We start from the raw sequence: 7,207 nt of genomic DNA on the forward strand, positions 1-7,207 counted from the left end.
ATGATAAGATGACATTTTAACATTATCGTAGAAATGTTGATTACGGTACGATAAAGGGAAAAGGGTAGATGAGAAACAGAAGGGAAATGTGGTGACTAGCTGTTCAAAGAAATTGCAATTGCTGCAGTGTACACAGCATGAAGTATTACTGAACTTTGATACATTTCTAAAAGTGAAATGGCAGGAAAATGAAAGTTAATGAATATGTGATTAATCTTTGAAGGTTTGATGAAAAATAAAGAAATTTCAGCTGCATTAACTGAGTTTTAGACCTATTTCGACAGTGGCAGTAGCGCCCCCGTTTAACCGAATGTCACCAAAGTTGGATGGTCTATTCGTTGTCCAGTGCTATAGAAGTGAGTCAAATTTTATGAGAATTAGATGAAGTATGAATGAGATTTAGCAGACTAAATGAATTCGGTATGGAAATAGTGTGGCCAGCAGGTGCAGTTAGCACTACATTTGATAAATGGTAGCATGCAGTCCCTGGTGTGGCAGTTTGACTACTGCCATTAGCAGAAGCAGCCTTAGTACAACAATATATGATATAATAAAGAACCCTTTGGTGAAGTGCCTCAGCCCAAGACAATGTATGGTTTGTGTCAGATGGTCTAAGTAGTCGGTAGAAATAGGCACCTGCATACCTAATATTTTAAGTCTAGATCATACAAGTTAAGCTTACTTTATACTACCTCAGTGAACACATGCTGTCTTGTATATTCAAAACAACAGTGGCTTACTGCATTTGTAAAGTATTCTTCTAGACATGAGAAGCCCTGAAAGAATTTAATGCCATTAATGAAATACAGGATGAACTCCACCTGCTGGCTAATGTATAAAAAAAAATCCAAAAAACTGCAATATAAATAGAGCACCATCTCCACCTACTGGCCAATTTAATACAAAAAAGCAAAAAATCTGCAATATATACTGCCTGGCTTATAATTAAAATCTGATAATTTTCTATAAGTCAAATAGCAGAAAAATGAAAGGAGCTTAATAATATGGACTGAGGTGAAGGGAAAGTTAATTCCTTTAAAGTATTATGAAGGATATTTCAGCTGAATTAGCCAAGGTAGGTATTAGACATACTAGGACAGTGGCTGTACTGCTCCAGATTGACTGATCGCCACCAAACTTGGAAGATCTGTCTGTAGTCCAGACTTACAGAAGTGAATCAAATTTTGGAAGGATCGGATGAAGCATGCCTGAGATTTAGCTGTTTGAATGAAATGGGAATGGAAATGTTGTGGCCAGCAGGTGGAGTCAGCGCTCCATTTTAGAAAAGATATTAAATGCTTTCTGACCTTCTCATTTGTAAATGAAGTCTGATAATGTTGTATAAGGCAAATTGGTGAAAAATTAAAGGAAATTAAAAATATGGACTCAGCTGAAGGGAAAGGTAACAACTATTTGAAGATTTCATGAGGAATAAGGACATTTCAGCTGAATCTGCTAAGGTGGGTCTTACACATATATGGACAGTGGCTGTCACGCCCCCATTTGACCGATCGGCATCAAATTTGCAGGGTCTGTCTGAGGTGCAGTGCTACATTAGTGGGTCAAATTTGGTGATGATCAGATGAAGTATGCCTCTGATTTAGCTGTTTGATTGAAATGATCATGGAAATGCTGTAGGTTCAGTGTGGCTGGTGGCTATACTGTACAGGCAAGTGAAGTTATCTTTATAAATTATACATATGGGCAGTGTCCTGATTTTTCTACTACCAGATTGACCTACTTAGGCTGGACATTGCAGTAGTTACAGTAATATGTTATTAATTAAGTTTTTAAATATGACAAGGGATTGCAAATGACTATCATGGGACATTGCATATTTCTTGATTTGACATGACTCACAGAACTTGCAGGGCAAAAGATTTTAACCAGTAATATGTCACTCGATCAAAAATGAGATAAATGTATGTTGAGCTGATTTTGCAGTTTATACAGTGATGTTATATGGCTGTAGCACCCCCGTTTGACTGATCGGCACCAAATTTGGAGGGCCCTTCTCCAGTAATATCTTACATTATATATTTAATTTTGATGATGATTGGTTGAGGCAGGCCTGAGATATAGCTGTCTGATTGAAATGGGTGTGGCACCACTATGGTTTGGGTGTGGCTGGTGGCCATACCTCATGGAAAGTTTATGATTTTTTTAATAATTTTATATAGGGACTGTCTCCTGATTTAAATGATACCAGATTTGTGTAGGTTTGGTGAAAATCCTAGGAGGATAAGAAAAAGTACTGTTTTAAGACTTTTACAAAATAGGCAAAAATGGCAAGAGATATGATGAAGTTCTTTATACCATTAAATTTGTCATGAGCTAGTGGATAGCTTAAGCAACAATTGTCAATTTTATAATTAACAGTTCAGGAGAAATAGGCAGAAATGTGCTGTAGCGCCCCCATATGGCAGACTGACATGTCCTTTACAGGGTGGGCTCAGGGTCATAATAGAAATGTATAACCCAAATTTGGTTTGGATTGCTCATTGTTTAGCTGGTCAAATGGCTGCTTGATTTTGATTGGCTAATGGTGGCCAGGATTTTACAACTAATGACTGCCATTTTACTTCTCTGACCTCAGGCTTGTACATAGTACATATCTTCCAAATTTCAATTAGATTGGTTAAGGCAGTCAGGAGATATTGGCAGTTATTAGTTGTAGCGCCCCCTATTGACGAAATGTGGGCTGCATTGTATGTTGACCCCATAATAGAGCAGGGAGGTTGGATTGTAAGTTTGGTTCAGGTAGGCTAAGTTATGGAGAAGTTATAGCATTCAGACTGAAATAGGCCAAATTTAGGTGGGATTTGGGCATGGCTAGTGGCCATAAAATAGACAAATTTCAGACTTTCTTGAATCTATTTTGATCATCTAAGTGGACTGATCGGTTTGACACCTCATTTGTCTGATTTGGTCCAATATTGTAGGACTTGAAGGCAGAAGTCAGTTTCACAAATTATGCAAATTAGCAAAAAATCTAAGTAGGCGGAGCTTCATAGTCCAAATGGCAAGTTGGTAGAGCAAAGCTGTCTGTATCAGCAGAAAAAATAATTTCAATTATAGGACTAATAGGACAGGAGCTATGGACTGAAACGCGTTGGGGGGCGCTAGAGCGCCCCCATCTGGCTGACAGGCCTGGGTCGGAGAATCTGAGTAGCGGGTAGGAATTCACATCATCTTACCAAGTGTGGTTGGTCTAGTTCTTACGGTTTAGGCTGTGCATTCAGTTTTACGGCAGGAAAAAAAAAAAAAAAAATAATAATAATAATAATAAAGATAACTGCAAGCAGTGACAATCGGGTCCAAAGCTAATGGAAAGAAGCAATGAAGAGGAATGAAGTGAATGGTATAAAATTAGAAGTTCACTAATTATTGCAAATGAAGTACAGACTGTAATTGATGAGCAATGAATTTAAATTGGCAGAAAATAGGAAATGCTTCTATGAGAGGATACCTAACATTTGAACATTACCATGGAAATGTTTATCAAGGTACGATGAAGGGAAAAGGGTAGATGAGAAACCAAAGGGAAATGTGGTGACTAGCTGTTTGAGAAATATTGCAATTGCTGCAGTGTACACAGGATGAAGTAACATTGAAGTTTGATAGATTTCTAAAAGTCAAATGGCAGTAACATATAAGCAGATTAAAAATATGGACTTAGATGAAGGGAAAGGTGATTAATATTTAAATGTCTAAATAAACAATAAGGAGATGTCAGCTGCATTAACCAAGGTTGGTCTTAAACATATTAGGACAGTGGCTAAATTGTAAATGAAGTACATAGTGTAACTGATGGCCAATGCATTGAAATAGTCAGAAAGTAAGAAAATGGTAGATAAGAAATAACAGACATGTGGTGACTAGCTGTTGGAAAAAAATTGAAATTGCTGCAGTGTACATCACTGAAGTTTGATACATTTCTAAAAGTCAAATGGCAGGATAATGAAACCAATTTATTAATATTGACTGAGGTGAAGGGAATGGTGATTAATTTTTAAATATTTGATGAGAAATAAGCTAATTTCAGTTGCATTAACCAAGGTTGGTCTTAGAAATATTATGACAGTGGCTAAATTGTAAATGAAGTACAGACTGTAACTGATGGCCAATGCATTTAAATAGTCAGAAAGTAGGAAATGCGTCTATGATAATACCTGACATTTTGAACATTAACTTTGATGTTGATTAAGGTACGATAAAGGGAATATGGTAGATGAGACACAGAAGGGACATGTGGTGACTAGCTGTTGGAAGAAATTGCAATTGTTGCACTGTACACAGCCTGAAGTATCTCTGAACTTTGATACATTTCTAAAAGTGAAATGAAATGAAAATGTCAATAATCTTTGAAGGTTTGAAGAAAAATAAAGAAATTTCAGCTGCATTAACTATTAGTATATTTTGACAGTGGCAGAAGCGCCCCCGTTTAACCGAATGTCACCAAAGTTAGATGGTCTATTCATAGTCCAGTGCTACAGAAGTGAGTCAAATTTTGTGAGAATTCGATGAAGTATGAATTAGGTTTAGCAGACTTAATGAATTCGGTATGGAAATAGTGAGGCCAGCAGGTGGAGTTAGCGATACATTTGATAATTGGTAGCATGCAGTCCCTGGTGTGGCAGTTTGACTACTGCCATTAGCAGAAGCAGCCTTAGTACAACAATATAAGATACAATATATAACCATTTGCTGAAGTGCCTCAGCCCAAAAGAATTTGTTTTTTGTGTCAGATGGTCTAAGTAGACGGTAGAAATAGGCACCTGCATACCTAATATTTTAAGTCTAGATCATACAAGTTAAGCTTACTTTATAGTACCTCAGTGAACACATGCTGTCTTGTATATTAAAAAAAACAACAGTGGCTTACTACATTTGTAAAGTATTCTTCTAGACATAAGAAGCCCTGAAATAATTTAATGCCATTAATGAAATACAGGACGAACTACACCTGCTGGCTAATCCATAAAAAAAAATCCAAAAAACTGCAATATAAATAGAGCACCATCTCCACCTACTGGCCAATTTAATACAAAAAAGCCAAAAATCTGCAATATATACTGCCTGGCTTATAAATAAAATCTGATAATTTTCTATAAGTCAAATAGCAGAAAAATGAAAGGAGCTTAAAAATATCGACTGAGGTGAAGGGAAAGTTAATTCCTTGAATGTATTATGAAGGATATTTCAGCTGAATTAGCCAAGGTAGTTATTAGACATAATAGGACAGTGGTTGTATGGCTCCCATTTGACTGATCGCCACCAAACTTGGAAGGTCTGTCTGTAGTCCACTGATACAGAAGTGAATCAAATTTTGTAAGGATCGGATGAAGCATGCCTGAGATTTAGCTGTTTGAATGAAATGGGAATGGAAATGGTGTGGCCAGCAGGTGGAGTCAGCGCTCCATTTTAGAAATGATATTAAATGCTTTCTGACCTTCTCATTTGTAAATGAAGTCTGATAATGTTGTATAAGGCAAATTGGTGAAAAATGAAAGGAAATTAAAAATATGGACTCAGCTGAAGGGAAAGGTAACAATTATTTGAAGGTTTCATGAGGAATAAGGACATTTCAGCTGAATTTGCTAAGGTGGGTCTTACACATATATGGACAGTGGCTGTCACGCCCCCATTTGACCGATCAGCACCAAATTTGGAAGGTCTGTTTGAGGTCCAGTGCTACATTAGTGGGTCAAATTTGGTGATGATCAGACAAAGTCTGCCTCAGATTTAGCTGTTTGATTGAAATGATCATGGAAATGCTGTAGGTTCAGTGTGGCTGGTGGCTATACTGTACAGGCAAGTGAAGTTATCTTTATAAATTATACATATGGGCAGTGTCCTGATTTTTCTACTACCAGATTGACCTACTTAGGCTGGACATTGCAGTAGTTACAGTAATATGTTATTAATTAAGTTTTTAAATATGACAAGGGAATGCAAATGACTATCATGGGACATTGCATATTTCTTGATTTGACATGACTCACAGAACTTGCAGGGCAAAAGATTTTAACCAGTAATATGTCACTGGATCAAAAATGAGATAAATGTAAGTTGAGCTGATTTTGCAGTTTATACAGTGATGTTATATTGCTGTAGCACCCCCGTTTGACTGATCGGCACCAAATTTGGAGGGCCCTTCTCCAGTAATATCCTACATTATATATTTAAGTTTGATGATGATTGGTTGAGGCAGGCCTGAGATATAGCTGTCTGATTGAAATGGGTGTGGCACCACTATGGTTTGGGTGTGGCTGGTGGCCATACCTCATGGAAAGTTTATGATTTTTTTAATAATTTTATATAGGGACTGTCTCCTAATTTAAATGATACCAGATTTGTGTAGGTTTGGTGAAAATCCTAGGAGGATAAGAAAAAAGTACTGTTTTAAGACTTTTACAAAATAGGCAAAAATGGCAAGAGATATGATGAAGTTCTTTATACCATTAAATTTGTCATGAGCTAGTGGATAGCTTAAGCAACAATTGTCAATTTTATAATTAACAGTTCAGGAGAAATAGGCAGAAATGTGCTGTAGCGCCCCCATATGGCAGACTGACATGTCCTTTACAGGGTGGGCTCAGGGTCAGAATACAAATGTATAACCCAAATTTGGTTTGGATTGCTCATTGTTTAGCTGGTCAAATGGCTGCTTGATTTTGATTGGCTAATGGTGGCCAGGATTTTACAACTAATGACTGCCATTTTACTTCTCTGACCTCAGGCTTGTACATAGTACATATCTGCCAAATTTCAATTAGATTGCTTAAGGCAGTCAGGAGATATTGGCAGTTATTAGTTGTAGCGCCCCCTATTGACGAAATGTGGGCCGCATTGTATGTTGACCCCATAATAGAGCAGGGAGGTTGGATTGTCAGTTTGGTTCAGGTAGGCTAAGGTATGGAGAAGTTATAGCATTCAGACTGAAATAGGCCAAATTTAGGTGGGATTTGGGCATGGCTAGTGGCCATAAAATACACAAATATCAGACTTTCTTGAATCTATTTTGATCAGCTAAGTGGACTGATCGGTTTGACACCTCATTTGTCTGATTTGGTCCAATATTGTAGGACTTGAAGGCAGAAGTCAGTTTCACAAATTATGCAAATTAGCAAAAAATCTAAGTAGGCGGAGCTTCATAGTCCAAATAGCAAGTTGGTAGAGCAAAGCTGTCTGTATCAGCAGAAAA

Source organism: Paramormyrops kingsleyae, chromosome 25 (assembly GCF_048594095.1).
Source record: "Paramormyrops kingsleyae isolate MSU_618 chromosome 25, PKINGS_0.4, whole genome shotgun sequence".
In the NCBI taxonomy this organism is placed as follows: domain Eukaryota; kingdom Metazoa; phylum Chordata; class Actinopteri; order Osteoglossiformes; family Mormyridae; genus Paramormyrops; species Paramormyrops kingsleyae.